Raw genomic sequence first — 16,566 nt, 5'->3', positions numbered from 1 at the left:
TAGAAAATCTCACTTTCTTTCATTTTTTCGTGCTACTTTATTCTAATTGGTATCTGGAAAGATCAAATTGGTATCTGACTCTTATCTCTTCTCTCGCAGATGGTGAGGACTCGAGCTACTATGGCCGGAGTATGGTGCCAGAGCCCGCAGCTACAGCTGGCACTCGAGGGCGAGCGGGCGCCCGCAGGATGTGGCGTAATCCAGAGGCGTGGGTTGCCGCGACCGTGTGGGCAGGATCTTGCGGTAGACACGCGCGAGAGAGATCTCCGTCTCCCGTAGCCCGAGGATATGGCTCGACGCACACAGCCCCGAGTTACTGGCCGTGCCGTGGAGATATTATGGCCAGGGTCATACTTCATCTTGATGCCCAGCAGGCTACCACCGGTGTTACTACTCCTGGCGGGGGTTCACATTCCAGAGTTGGGGAGCAGACCCCTGAGCAGGGACCTACACGGGTAGCACACCCCGCTGCAGCTATGCCTCCCCACATTGATGAGATACCCACTCTTGGTGATGATCTTAGGCCCATGGAGGGCGCTATTATGGTCGTGTTCGATCAGGACCTTGTTGGAAGATTCAGGAAGTTAGAGCTGCTGAGGTTTTCTGGTACTTCTTTTGAGGATGCTTATGAGATTATCCTGGATATGCCTGAGTTGCTGCACCGTATAGGGATCGTGGCGACCCACGGGCTTGACTATGTGTCCTACCAATTTCGCGGCGATGCGAAGACTTGGTTGAGGTATTTTGTGGTTTGCAGACCTAAGGGTTCCCCTTCCCTGACTTGGACTCAGTTCTACCGAGCCTTCCTTGAGAAGTATGTGCCCCGGTCTTTGAGAGAGGTGCGTAGGGAAGAGTTTCTACACCTTGAGCAGAGGGGTATGTCTTTGGAGACCTATGTGACCCGCTTTCTATATCTGGCTTGTTATTCCACTCCTTTGATCCCTATTGAGACCGACAAGATCAGGCATTTTGTTGGTAGGCTAGTAGGCTCTTTACAGGTTCCTTGCCTTCAGATGGAGGCTATGAGGGCTTCCTTCCAGTCCATTATCGAGCATGATTTTATGGTTGAGGGCGCTAAGTCCTGTGCATTTAGTGGTGGTGACAAGAGACCGTGTCAGACTGGGTGTTATGATGGTTGTAGTTCGAGGGGCGCCAGTTGGTCTTCTAGGCCGCATCAGCCATATTTCGGCCGTCCTGCGCATTCGGCCTTTACGTGCCCCCGCGAGCCACCCGTACGCAGAGCTCTTGAGAGTTCATTTTCAAGACGAGTAGACAGGGTTGCTTCATCTGGGTCCTCTACTTCAGTGTATCAACCTTCGTTTCCTTTTACCCGTTATTCTTGTGGAGAGGTTGGGCATGTTTCTAAGAGATGTCCCCAACCCAGACGAGCTTATCAGCCACCGAGGACTCCGACATAACTGGCGATCGGCCGGGTACTTTCGGGCGGCGACGCCGGTCAAAGCCGCGCGCGGTTCTCGGGCGTTCCCAGGGTGGAACCTAGGAAGTTATAGGAGGGTCCCGCAGGCACAAGAGGGGATCTCGGACCGACACGGCGAGGCCTATTGTTACTCATTTTCGGGGTCGGCTCCGAGCGCAGGCCCTCGGCTTATTATTTCAGGTACCATTTCTGTCCGTCATAAAGCAACATCTGTGTTATTTGATCCTGGATCCACCTATTCGTATGTATCTGCATTTCATGCCGTTGGTTGGGATTTACCTTGTGATAGCATAGATAAACCTGTTCATGTGTTTACTCCGCCGGGAGATTCCGTGATTGTTGATGGGTTAGCCGGTCTTGTTTGGTTACTTTGCAAGGGGTATGACACTTGGGTAGGGATGATTCTCGACATGATGGACTTTGATATTATATCGGGGATGTCCTCGCTTTATCATGCGATTTTGGTGTCCGTCACGCCAAGACAGCTTTACCTTAGCCATCAAATTCTTAGGCTTGAGTGGAGGGGTTCTCCTAGTCCCGCTCCGAAGAAGATCATTTCCTTCCTGCAGGCGAAGAAGTTGGTCAATAAGGGATGTTTATCATATTTGGCTCATGTTTATGATACGACTGTTGCATCTCTAGCCCTTGAGTCTATTTCTATCGTGAGCGAGTTCGTGGAGGTATTCCGGTCGGACCAACCGGGTATGCCACCCGATCGTGATATTGATTTCTGTATCGACTTAGATCCGGGCACTCGCCCTATTTCTATTCCACCATATCAGATGGCATCTACTGAGTTGAGGGAGCTTAAGGAGCAGTTACAAGATTCATTGAGCAAGGGGTTCATTAGACCGAGTGTCTCCTCTTGGGGTGCTCTTGTGTTATTTGTGAAGAAGAAAGATGAGACCATGATAATGTGCACTGATTATCGTCAGCTGAATAAAGTTACTATTCGGAACAAGTGCCCTATGCCTTATATTGATAATCTGTTTAACCAGCTTCAGGGTGCTTTAGTGTTTTCAAAGATTGATTTGCGTTCAGGCTACCACAAGTTGAAGATCAGGGAAAAGGATATTCCGAAGATAGCCTTTTTGACAAGATATGGACACTATGAGTTTCTGGTGATGTATTTTGGGCTTACCATGCCCTGGCTGCATTTATGACTTTGATGAATGGCATCTTTAGGCAATTCCTTGATTCCTTCGATTGTGTTCATTGATGATATCTTGGTCTATTAAGAGCAGAGAGCACTGAGAGCCATCTTTCGTTCGTTCACAAGTTGTTAAGAACAGCCTCGTTTGCTAAGTTTTCTAAGTGTGAGTTACAGTTAGTCCGTAGCATTTGGTAGCGTTGGTGTCTAAGGACGGGATTACAGTCGACCCTGAAGACCGAGGCCGTGGCGGGTCGGGACGAGGCCCACTACTATTACTGAGATTTGTAGCTTTGTGTTATATCCCGTGTTTGGTACATTGGGACAATCCGAGTTAACCATGATAAGTTAAGGACAAGACTATTCCGGGAGACGAAGTGGAGACTTTTAACTACGATTTTGTTTTAAGACATGAGTTGCTTATTGTCACGACCCAACCCCGTGGGCCGTGACTGGTGTCCTACTTGGACACCCATACGTACCGCTAACCGCGTATCCGACATACCAAATGTTGTTCCGTTTAAACATACATAAATCCGCGCGTATATAAGGTGCGTGCGCATGAACATACATAACACATATACATACCGAAACCGTACGGGGGGGGCGCTAGGGCTATTATATCGTACAAAATCACATATCGCACGCGCGCGTCGGATCCGAATCGGTCAAGACAGATTCCGCCCGCACATCCGTGGGGGGCGGGGTGAACAATGCAACAGGTGCACGAATCACGTACACAGCGGGCGCGTTGAAGGAAGCATTATCGAGACATCCCGACGATATCCATGAGAAACCATATACATACGTACCGAAGCACTGCGTACGTAATCAAACCGAAGTAGTTCGGAAGATAAGTCGAGATCGATTAAAGTGGATCATACACGAGCCGTAGTATCGAGAATGAATCGTTGCAAGAGGTCGAATAATATTCAGATTCGAAAGACAACCGGTCATAATGCTCATTGGTTAGCGGACGAACATAATTAAAAAGTTATCTACGAAAAACGGGGTATTGCAACGTATCGACTTGGACACTTACCCAAGTTTCGAGGCATTGTGGGCTCCACCTCGGACCCAATCATAATAAAGTACGTAATTTATAGATAATGAACCATGAAAATTAGTCCATAATCATTTTAGAGTGTTTCGACTCCATTTATGAGGGAAGTTGCATACTTATAGGTCGATACGAAGGGAAATTGGGTTCAATCTTATTGAATGGTTTGGCGCTATTTTCAATCTTGATTCCGAGAAGTGTAAATACATTAGGGCTCGCTTTCAAGCTTTGTTAGACTCGAGAACATGCCAAAGAATAAAGGCGAAGGCTTTACATACCTGGATTGCGCTCACGCCCTCAAATCTCAATTCCCGTTTCGTCCAAAAAACTGCAAATGGTCATTCTTACTAATTACTATTCATGCAAGCTAATATTTCAACTCGGGGTTATTCTTGGCTACCAAATTCCTAAGAAGCACTTTACTATAATTAGGACACCCCCGAGATTCAACCTCGGCTCTCAAAACAATCAACAACCAACAACAACATCAACAAACCCAATAAAACGCAATATGACCTATTTGGTCATCTTTCCAACATAAGGTTACAACTTCCGTTTCCAACTTCGTATTTCCAATTCAATCTCAACATATTAATCAAGATCATTACAATTCCATTCGAAAACATATCATAACATTTCTACCACGCATATACAAAATATACATAAAATATACAAAGCATACAAACTTTCACCAAACCACAATTTATTCAAAACTTCCAACTTCCAACATAAACTCCCATGACATATTTTTATCTTTCAATTCCATGAACAACTATCCATAATTGCATCTTACAACTTCATTTCCATAATTACATAAACAATAATAAAATCGCATACTTTCCGCAACAACTTAACAACCAATTCTTCAAGTTAACTTAAACCATTATTCTTCCATTTTCATCACAAGACTTCCACAACACAATTAACATACTAACTAATTTAATTAGCTTTCATTTCATACCAAATACCCCACGCTGCTACCTTCCATAATTTCCAACTTCCATCAATTCATTCTACTTTCATTTCTAACATGAATTTCATCATAACCATAACTAGAATACAATGCAAAATTCAACTTACCATAGCCATGCACCACACACACACACACGGCCACATCACACCACACACACTACGTTACACGCTTACACACACAAAATCACAATTCCATAATTTCCATGCAATTCCACTTATTCCAACATTCATAAATCTTCCATAACATTAAAGAAACATGAGATTCTTACCTTCTTCCAATGAGTTCTTCTTGCCAAAACAAGCTCTTTCTTGCCTTAAAAATTATACCAACTTGGGAGAGCATCTTAAACTTAGTATGAATTCAAGAAGAACCAATTTTTGAGTCAACAACCAAGCTCCAAGAATTTTTTTCTTTTCTTTTCCCCTCTTTCTTTCTCTTGGCCGGTGCTTCTTTCCTTTTTTCTTGATTTTTCTTTGGTTTTTCTTGAAATTTCTGAGAGCTTATCCCTTTATATAATTAATCACATGCACAAATAATTAATTTCCATGGACCTAAGCCTTGTTGGCCGGTTGGGCCTCCCCTTTGGGCCTTTGTTTTCTTATTTTTTGGCCCAATTCATTATAATTTCTTGTTTTGAAATTCCGAAATAAATTTCCAAAATTCCAATTTGCCCTTAGGCCTTCTCCATTGATTCCGCATTCAAACTTCCATAACTAACATACACATACTAAGAAAATCCAAACTTGACCTCATTCCGTGCAAGTCAAGGTTACTTCCAAATTTTCTTTGATACGCAAAAATGCCGGATGCGATAACATCCTCCCCCTTTAAAACATTCGTCCTCGAATGTTAATTCCAACCTCGTGGTAGATCAAATGACGGTCGGGGGAGGTCTACTTGCCATTTACGTACTTACCCTGATCGAAGAACTCGTAACGCTAGCCCTTCATTTTCAACTTCATCCATCTTTCTTCGACATCGCCGTATTAGAGTTGTTCCTACCGTCTCGGAACGGATATACGGCGGACGAACCTTAACCGAACCCCGAAGTCAAACGGACATCGGACGGAGTCATGTCCGAATCGACACGAAGCGCGGCCAGACGAATCATAATCCGACGTCGTCGTAAAGCGGTTTCAAAATCGAGCCGGACGTATGGGGGGGTATATCGACGGATCTATAGTCGAGTCGGACGTATTGAAATTTGTCGATTTCGAAATCGGGGTCGGACATGTAGACACATACACCGGACAGTTTCACCGTCGAGGTCGGATGTACGAGACGCATGTCGAGGACGGTCCGTGATCGAGGGGCGGACATACGTAAATATATCGGACGTATTCGTGGTGTCGAGTCGGATGTGCGAAGTTATCGACGGTTGAAATCGGAATCGACGTGCGGGCGGATGTATCGGACGAGAATCATGATCGGAGTTGGACGTACGGTATGTTCCGCGAGATACGTAATCGGATTCGAAGCACGGAGTGTAGCAAAACGAGCTCCACCGAAAGCGGGGTGCGAGGAAATATGGCGTCGTAATTGCGACCATAGTCAAACTGCCTTTTTAGAATCTCTAATCACTCCACATACTCAAATTCCACTTAAGTTATCTCAAATTCTTATTTAGCCTCCATATCCATATTTGTGAAAAATTCTTGACATACTTCCCAGGGGGGGTCACCCATCCCAGGATTACTCTGTCTCGCGCACGCTTAACTCCGGAACTTCCGTACATTCGGATGCGTTATCGCAATATCACCGCGTCAATTGCCTCATACGATCTTTGCCACATAATTTAGTAAGTTCGGCTCAAACCTTAATAAATTTTTCGTAAATTTTCGTAGCGGGTCCCAATTCTCGGGCCCAAACCACACAATTACCATATTGCCCTTCTGGATCCCTCAATATCTACTTCCACTCGTACTCATGATTATCTTTCACCCGGGGTTTCTAGATTCATACTTCTGCCGGGGACATCTCAGTTGCCCTTACTGTTACTAAATAATATCTTACAGAAATCATACATACATAAGAAATTCTAGGAAACCCATATACTTATAAAATACTCAATTTCGAATCTGACCTGGGGAGTCGCCGGTGAGAGGTGTGTCCACCATCATCCTCGGCTCCGTTCGAAGGCTTCCCTACCTACCCGGTCTCCACTATAACCAAGATCCGAATCGAAGGGTATCGAGTGGACGACCGTACAAATCCCGCTCACCGGTGACCAAATCAAAGAGAAAGCGCAGCACTCTCCGAGGTAGCCGGCCGATAACAATGTGCTCACGATCGTAACAATCGGCGTACCATAGGAAATCCCTCCTCCGTGGTCCCAAGGCCCGACAGTTCCGCTCATAACTATCCTCCTCCGTGGAGGCAGCCCCGAGGGGGTCATCGCCCGATCCTCCGAAATATCCGTGTCATAACCATCCTCCACGGATCCTCTCGCTTCCGTGGACGGAGACTCGACAGAGTCATACGGGTCCTCGCACGGATCCGTGTCGTAGCTATCCTCCGGCGATCCTCCGAGGGGTCCGTATCGTAGCCGCCCTCCACGGAATCCCTCTCGCTTCCGGGAGTCAACATCTCCTCGAGGGATCGTCGCCGATCCTCCGAAGGATCGGTATCATAATCGCCCTCCGCGGGATCCTCCGATCCGATCCGTCTCGATCGAGTAACCGGCCCGCCGCCCCCGCCCGTGACATCCTCGTCTTTCTTGGCACCCCCATCCTCATCATCCAAGCGCCCTCTTCATTTTTATCAACCTACAATCACCGCAGAGAGGGTCGTAAGGGTCAACCTCCCCAAAATACCGACGTTGTCGCTCTTCGGAGCCTGGTACAGACATACAGCAATTCGTTGGTAGACCCACCCTATTACATACGGCTCTCTATCGCACGATCTAAGATTCCAAGAAAGCGTGAGAATATAACATCCTAGATGTCTCGTAGCTTCCTCGTTTATGGATGTGGGGCCCAACACACCGATAAACAAGACTCTACTAGACACGGCTGCGCGTACATTCCGAGAACCGACCGCTCGATACCACTTTTGTCACGACCCAACCCCGTGGCCGTGGATCGGTGTCCTACTGACACCCATACGTACCTCGCTAACGTATCCGACATACCAAATGCTAATTCCGTTTAAACATACATAAATCCACACAGATATAAGGTGCGTCGCATGAACATACATATACACATATACATACTGAAACCTGTACAGAAGCCGCTAGGGCCATTATATCAGACAAAATCACATATCGCACATAATCATAATCGGATCCGAATCGAGATACGAACGTATCCCGCCCGCACATCCGAGGGACGCGGTGAACAACGGTGAACAGGTGCACGAATCACAGAACCGGCCCGGCGCGAAGAAGGAAGCATTGAGACATCCACGAACAGATCCATGAGAAACCATATACATACGTACCGACATACGTACGTAATCAAACCTCCAAGTAGTTCAAGATAAGTCGATCGAGAATAGGCGATCATATCGCACGTAGTATCCGTAATCGTTCCGCAGGTCGAATAATATTCGATTCGTAAAGACAAGCCATAATGCTCATTAGTTAGCGGACTTAACATAATTAAAAGTTATCTACGAAAAGTACGTAAACGTATCGACTTGGACCTTACCTAAGTTTCATTGTGGGCCCACCTCGACCCAATCATAATAAAGTACGTAATTTATAGATAATGAACCTTAGGGGAGTCGTCCATAATCATTTTAGAGTGTTTCGACTCCATTTATGGAAGTTGCATACTTATAGGTCGATCTAGAGGAAATTGGTTCAATCTTTATTGAATGGTTTGGCGCTATTTCAATCTTGGATTCGAGAAGCAAGAATACATTCGGGGGCTCGCTTTCAAGCCCGTTAGACTCGTAACATGCCAAAGAATAAAGGGCAAGGCTTTACATACCCTCGGATTGCGCCTTACGCTCCTCAAATCTCAATTCCCGTTTCGTCCAAAAAACCGCAAATGGTCATTCTTACCAATTACTATTCATGCAAGCTAATATTTCAACTTGTTATTCTTGGCCACCGAAAATTCGGCAAAGACTTCCCCTATAATTAGGACACCCCCGAGATTCAACTCGGCTCAAAACAATCATCAACAACAACCAACAACAACATCAACAAACCCAATAAAACGCAATATGACCTATTTGGTCATCTTTCCAACATAAGGTTATAACTTCCGTTTCCAACTTCGTATTTCCAATTCAATCTCAACATATTAATCAAGATCATTACAATTCCATTCGGAAACATATCATAACATTTCTACCACGCATATACAAAATATACATAAAATATACAAAGCATACAAACTTTCCACCAAAACCACAATTTATTCGAAACTTCCAACTTCCAACATAAACTCCCATGACATATTTTTATCTTTCAATTCCATGAACAACTATCATAATTGCATCTTACAACTTCATTTCCATAATTACATAAACAATAATAAAATCGCATACTTTAGAGAATAAACTTAACAACCAATTCTTCAAGTTAACTTAAACCATTATTCTTCCATTTTCATCACAAGACTTCCACAACACAATTAACATACTAACTAATTTAATTAGCTTTCATTTCATACCAAATACCCCACTTGCTACCTTCCATAATTTCCAACTTCCATCAATTCATTCTACTTTCATTTCTAACATGAATTTCATCATAACCATAACTAGAATACAATACAAAATTCAACTTACCATAGCCATGCACCACACACACACACACACGGCCACATCACACCACACACACTACACGGCTTACACACACAAAATCACAATTCCATAATTTCCATGCAATTCCACTTATTCCAACATTCATAAATCTTCCATAACATTAAAGAAACATGAGATTCTTACCTTCTTCCAATGAGTTCTTCTTGCCAAAACAAGCTCTTTCTTGCCTTAAAAATTATACCAACTTGGAGAGCATCTTAAACTTAGTATGAATTCAAGAAGAACCAATTTTTTTGAGTCAACAACCAAGCTCCAAGAATTTTTTCTTTTCTTTTCTCCTCTTCTTTCTTGGCCGAATTGCTTCTTTCCTTTTTTTCTTGATTTTTCTTTGGTTTTCTTGAAATTTCTAGAGAGCTTATCCCTTTATATAATTAATCACATGCACAAATAATTAATTTCCATGGACCTAAGCCTTGTTGGCCGGTTGGGCCTCCCTTGGGCCTTTGTTTTCTTATTTTTTTTTTTTTGGCCCAATTCATTATAATTCTTGTTTTGAAATTCCAAAATAAATTTCTAAAATTCCAATTTTGCCCTTAGGCCTTCTCCATTGATTCCGCATTCAAACTTCCATAACTAACATACACATACTAAGAAAAATCCAAACTTGACCTCATTCCGTGCAAGTCAAGGTTACTTCCAAATTTTCGGATACGCAAAAATGCCGGATGTAACACTTATGATTTTGTTGGCATGGAATATTAAGGAAAAATTTGGGGTTAAAAGTGAATATTGGAAAGCTAAAATTCATGAAATAAAAATGGCCAAGTGGCGGCACATGGGTGTGGGCCATGGGCCACATGGATGTTTTATATATGTGATTAGAAGATGACTAATTAAAGCACCTTCATCATTCTCACCCTTAGAAAATTCAAGAAACTTGGAGAAAACCAAAGGAGCCATATTCGGCCAAGGCAAGCTAAAATGGAAGACCATGAATAGTGATCACAAAAATTATTTTCTTCTAGCGAAGCCAACCAATTGGAAGGTCCTTATTAACGTGCTTAAAAATTGACAATCATGTTGTTGCTTCATAATTTAAACTCACGTTGACAGTATTGTATTTCGTATTTTTGTACGTCGGATTATTCGCAAGCTGAGGTGGGGCCCACACATTGAGATTTTTTTGGGACATGCGACAATTTATATGAATCACATATGTGAAGTTAAACATAGCTCGAAGGACCCTTGAGCCAAATCAAAGTGGAAGTCCTCCAAGCAAATATTTTTAAGTAACGTTTTCGGGTGATCTAACTTGAGGGCATAAACGGTATTATAAGTTTGGAATTTGGAAATATACCAAAGATAGAAGTTGTATATAATTGAATTAGCTTTCCAACCATAGGTCGTGGGCCCACAGGTGACATCGGGATAAGGAGATATAGACGTTTTAAGACGAAAAGGTCAGTGGGCTAGGCCCAAACCGGGCCCAATCGGGTTAGGCTCATGACCCATACCTATTTAAGTGAAATTTCAGCCCTTGCCTCTCATTTTTCGGACGAAGAACACACGAGAAATTCTGGAAAGAGAGAGAGAGAAGAGCCTTGGAGAGAAGAAAAACTAATTTTGACCAAAATCGAGCCCCGAATTAGAAGCCCATGAAGAGAAAAGTGTTGTCTGTACGCCGCGTTGTCTTCAATTTGAGCTAAACATCAACCAAGGAGAAGAGTGATAACGTGGGGGATGCATGCTTAAGGTATGAATACGGTTCCTTTTCATTATTAACGAGTTTATTTAGAATTTTAACGGATTAGCACGGACGGAATAGTACGATAAATTCGTGTGTTGGTGTTGAATTATGGAAGGAGACTTGAAGAGAATTTTGGATGAAAATAAATGTATTTACCTTGTAAAATGTGAAGGCTGTTGTTATTGATGTTGTTCATATGAATTTCGACTCCTTTACGAAAATAAAATTATTAAATAGTTATATCGCAAATTTGGTTGGTTGAGAAATTTAGAAAATAGTGTGCGGGCTGTTTTATGGCATACGTCGGTATTGGAAATGATGTTAATACTATTGGTATTGTTGTTGATGTTATTGGTTCTTGAATTGAGAATTCGGGCTAGGCATATAAACGGGGAAATGTTGCCCAAATTTACGTAGACAAATGCTAACTTAGGATTGAATTCCTAAGTTCCTATAGCTAATGTTTGGTATTTATTGACGTATTGTAGATCTTGGGGAGCCCGAGACTTGAGTTTGTATTAGCTTAGGAAGCGGACGAGGTATGTGAAGCATACCCTTTCTTTCTTTTGGCATGTCTTAGTGTAAGTAAGCTATGATACGATCCTCGGGGTAACTCTACTCTTATGATCCGAGCATGTTTACGATCCTTATCCACCTCTTAGTGTTAGCATTCTTAATGTGGTAGAACTATGGTCTTTATGTCTTTGTATGATTGAATTCAAATGTGGTATAAAGAGTTTTGCTCCAAAAAGGATTTTTATGTTAAAAATGTCCGTAACTTTCATAGACGGAACCGGATTGCTTTGATATGCTCGCAAATGATTCTATAACGTGTAATGACGTTAACTTTCATGGGCGGGCCCGGATTGGTTTGATGCATATCCGTGGTCCCCGAGATTTTCCTTTGTATAGTCCTAACGACTTTTTTTTGAAAGAACTTAATATGATTTCCGTTTTAACTCTCGAGCGCCGACTACTTACTTATCCATTGAGTACCGTAATGATGATGTGTGTGCATATGGTTTCTCACTACTACTCTGCTCGTGCAAGCCTCAATATGTCTTTAATCGAGTCCCGGGCCCGGTATGTATTCGTGCACGAGTTCTTGCATTATTCACCGAGTCCCTCATAGGGGCGGGTACGGTATATATATGTATGATGATGCGATGATATGGGGATGGCGGCCATGATGGCATATGATGATCTCATTCACCGAGTCCCTCATGAGGGGCCGGGTACGGTATATATATATATATATATATATATATGATATGACGATATGATGATATTATGATCTTATTCACCGAGTCCCTCGCTACTAGGGTCGGGTACGGGTATATATATATATATATATATATATATATATATATATATATATGATGACATGATGATATGATATTGACATGCATGATATATGTCTCTACGGCAAGTCATTTGATTTTCTGGTTATCATACTTGTTCCTGTAATGCCCAGTTCGGTTATGATCCTGTTTACTGTATTCCATGCTTTACATGCTCAGTACATATTCCGTACTGACCCCCTTTCTTCGGGGGCTGCGTTTCATGCCACGCAGGTGTATACAGACGAGTAGAAGATGTTCCAGCTGGATTGGCGAGCTCCATTTCCTCCGGAGTGCTGCCGAGTCAGAGTGCTTTTGTTATGGTATCTGGAGTTATGTTAGAGACTTTGCAGACAGTGTCATGTATATAAGATGTCAGTTTTGTAAGCGGCTATGTAAGCCGATGTATTATTATGCATTGTGTTACAAGTTTCATATATTCTGATTTTATTTGATTTGAGAAAGATGAAAAGCATATTGTTCTTCGAAAAGCTTTCCTTGTGCATTCGTATGATTTTAAGGGCCCGCATGGTTATGAGTATAACGAGAGTCAGCGGGTTCGCTCGGCCCTAAGTAAGGGTCGGGTGCCCATCACGCCCTATCGGAAATTAGGGTGTGACACTTTGTGGGTTTAGCTAGCTATTACCATCGCTTCGTGAAGGGTTTTGCTGCTATTGCTTTATCTTTAACCAGATTGACTCAGAAGAAGGTTCCCTTCCAGTGGTCAGATGATTGTGAGGAGAGCTTTCAAAAGCTCAAGCTTCTTTTGACTTCAGTCCCAATCTTAGCATTACCCATGGAGGGTAAGGATTTCACAGTCTATTGTGATGTCTCCCGTGTGGGTTTGGGTGCTGTGTTGATGTAGGAGGGTAGAGTGATAGCTTATGCTTCCTGTCAATTAAAGATTCATGAGAAAAATTACCCTACCCATGATTTGGAGTTATTGGCCGTAGTCTTCTCTTTGAAGATTTGAAAGCATTATTTGTACAGTGTTCATTATGAGATTTTCACCGATCACCGTAGTCTTCAGCATGTGTTTTCCCAGAGATATCTTAATTCCAGGCAGCACCGATGGATGGAGCTCTTGAAGGACTATGATATCTCTATTCTTTATCATCCCGGAAAAGCCAATATGGTAGCTGATGCCTTGAGTCGCAAGGTAGTGAGCATGAAGAGTTTAGCTCGATTGATTGTTTCCGAGCGTCTGTTGGCCATGGAGGTTCAGACTTTAGCCAATAGTTTCGTTCGCCTTGATATTTCAACCCTAGGCAGGATTTTGGCTTGTGTAGAGGTGAGGTCGTCTTAATTGGATCGGATCAGGACTCATCAGTTTGAGGATGCTCAGTTGAGCAAGATTTTAGATAGAGTTTTGAGAGGTGAGGCCAAAGCCGTGACCGATTCTTAGGTAATTTTGAGGATTAAGGGACGCGTGTGCGTTCCTCGTGGTGATTTGATTCAGTTGATTTTGTCTGAGGCTCATAGCTCTCGCTATTCCATTCATCCAGGGGTGACTAAGATGTACTGTGATTTGAGACAGCACTATTGGTGGCGTCGGATGAAGAGAGATATAGTTGATTTCGTGGCTAAGTATGGTAATTGTCAATAGGTAAAGTATGAGCACCAGCGACCCGGTGATGTGCTTCAGAGGATGCCCATTCCCAAGTGAAAGTGGGAGAGGATTACCATGGATTTTGTTGTGGGTCTTCTGAAGACCCTGGGCAAGTTTGACTCTATTTGAGTAATAGTTGATCGGTTGACTAAGTCCGCTCACTTTGTTCCTGTTCAGGTTTCCTATACCATAGAGAAGTTAGCCAATTTGTACATTTGGGATATTATGAGATCGCATGGGGTTCCTATTTCTGTTGTATCAGATCGGGGTACTATCTTCACTTTCCAATTTTGGAGGGCGTTTCATGAGGAGTTGGGTACCCGATTGGATCTCAGAACAACTTTTCATCCCCAGACCGATGGCCAGTCCGACCGGACCATTCAGGTGCTCGAGGATATATTGAGATTGTGTTATTAATTTTGGTGGTTATTGGGATCAACACTTACCATTGATAGAGTTTGCGTACAATAACAGTTATCATTCGAGTATTGGCATAGCGCCTTTTGAGGTTTTGTATAGTAGGAGATGTAGATCTCCGGTTGGCTGGTTTGATGGGTTCAAGGCTCGACCTTGGAGTACGGATCCGGTGAGAGAGTCCCTTGATAGAGTGAGAGTTATTCAGGCTAAGCTTTTGGCAGCTCAGAGTCGGCAAAAGATGCATGCGGACCGAAAGGTCCGGGATTTAGAGTTCTTGTTGGTGACCTGGTTCTATTGAAGGTTTCACCCATGAAGGGTGTTATGAGGTTTAGTAAGAGGGGCAAGTTGAGCCCCAGGTATACTGGTCCATTTGAGATATTTGACCGTGTGGGTGATGTAGCTTATGAGTTGGCATTGCCACCAGGCTTGGCGGGAGTTCATCCGATTTTTCATGTTTCAATGTTGAAGAAGTACCATGCCGACGGTACCTACATTGTTCGTTGGGATTCTATATTATTTGATGAGAATTGGACTTATGAGGAGGAACCTATCGCGATCTTAGATAGGCAGGTTCGAAAGTTGAGGTCGAAAGAGATTGCTTCTGTGAAGGCGAAATGGAAGCACCGTCCTGTTGAGGAGGCTACTTGGGAGATCGAGTCCGACATGCGTAGTCGATATCCCCTGTTGTTCACTGATTCAGGTATTCCCGTTTCTTTTCTCTTCTTCGCTCGAGGACGAGTGACGGTTCAATTGGTATCTGATGTAACGATCCGTTTGGTCGTTATAGTCTTTTTGGAATTTTCATCCTTTTTCGAGCTTGGTTAGCTCACTTTTGACCCGAGAAAATAGTTGGCACACTTCCCGAGGTGTCTAGATCGAATTCGAATAACTTTTTGTGAAATATGGGCTTAAAGTGAAAAAAAGCTGACCCAAAGTTGACTTTTGGGTAAACGGACGTTTTTCATAAATCTATTGATTCCGAGAGGTCCGGATAGTCGTTTAGAACTTCTGTGTATATCTAGTTCAGTTCCTAATGCACTCGGATACATTTTGGGACTTGGGTTGGGAAATTGGAATTAAGGTATCGGGGATTGACTCGATCAACGAGACCTCCGTTAGGAATTTCGAGGCCACGAGCGCGTTCGTAGCGTGTTTTTATGTGTGTCTATGTGTATGGTATGTGAGTAGATGGCCTCGGGAATTAGTCAAAAAATTGAATTGAATTGTGAAACTTGGGTGGATTTACAACGGTGTCGGCTTTGGCGGCACTGAAGACGCCGGCAAATGTGACCGCTAGAGCGGTCCCCCGTTCTTTGGAGCGGTTCAGGCCAATTGGGCTTAACCGCTGGAGCGGCACCGCTGGAGCGGCCTAGGTGTCGCGGAAGGGGGTGACAAGCTGTGAGTTCATTTAATGAAGTGTTAAAAGCCTTTAGTCCCTCATTTAGTACCATTACGAAAATAGAGCTCTTGGGATTTGTTCTTAGAGGTTATTGGTGAAGATTCTTGGTGGTAAGTTGTCCTAATCCTCTTTACTAAATCCTTGTTCCTAATCATCACATATTCTTCTTTCCTTAGTAATTCCTTGTTAATGGAAGATAAAAGTAGAGTTAATGAATGCTCTATCTAGGCTTATTAATAATGAAATTGATGGATTTTATGCTAGATTTTGATGAATCTAAGGTTGTCAATCATTTATCTTCCATTATTAGAGTTGAATTCTTGAATCAAAGAATTAGGGTTATACCCAAAATTGGGGGTTTTGCTTCAATTTCGAAATTAGGGGATTCCATGAGTCTAATTAGCAATTAGTGGTTAGTTTATGACCACCTAGTGCTTAATTTGATATTTTACTCCTGAATTTCCCGTTTTGACCTTGTGGGGCCCGTTTTCCCAAATTCTAGGTGTTACATCTCAAAGATTTTGGATTTGTTGCATTGTGAGTAGACCAACGCGAGCTTAAGATGAACATGAAATCCTTACGAGATAAAGGAGAGTATTTGATAACCTTAAGTGCATAGCATGAGATTTTGAAGTCATACGAATCGGTGGAACTAAGTTCGTCAAAGAAAGTGAAACGCAAGTTATGTTGACAAGGTTTCATAACAGTTGAGCT

This window comes from Lycium ferocissimum, chromosome 5 (genome assembly GCF_029784015.1).
Source record: "Lycium ferocissimum isolate CSIRO_LF1 chromosome 5, AGI_CSIRO_Lferr_CH_V1, whole genome shotgun sequence".
NCBI classification, from domain to species: Eukaryota; Viridiplantae; Streptophyta; class Magnoliopsida; order Solanales; family Solanaceae; genus Lycium; species Lycium ferocissimum.
This window is presented reverse-complemented; position numbering follows the sequence as displayed.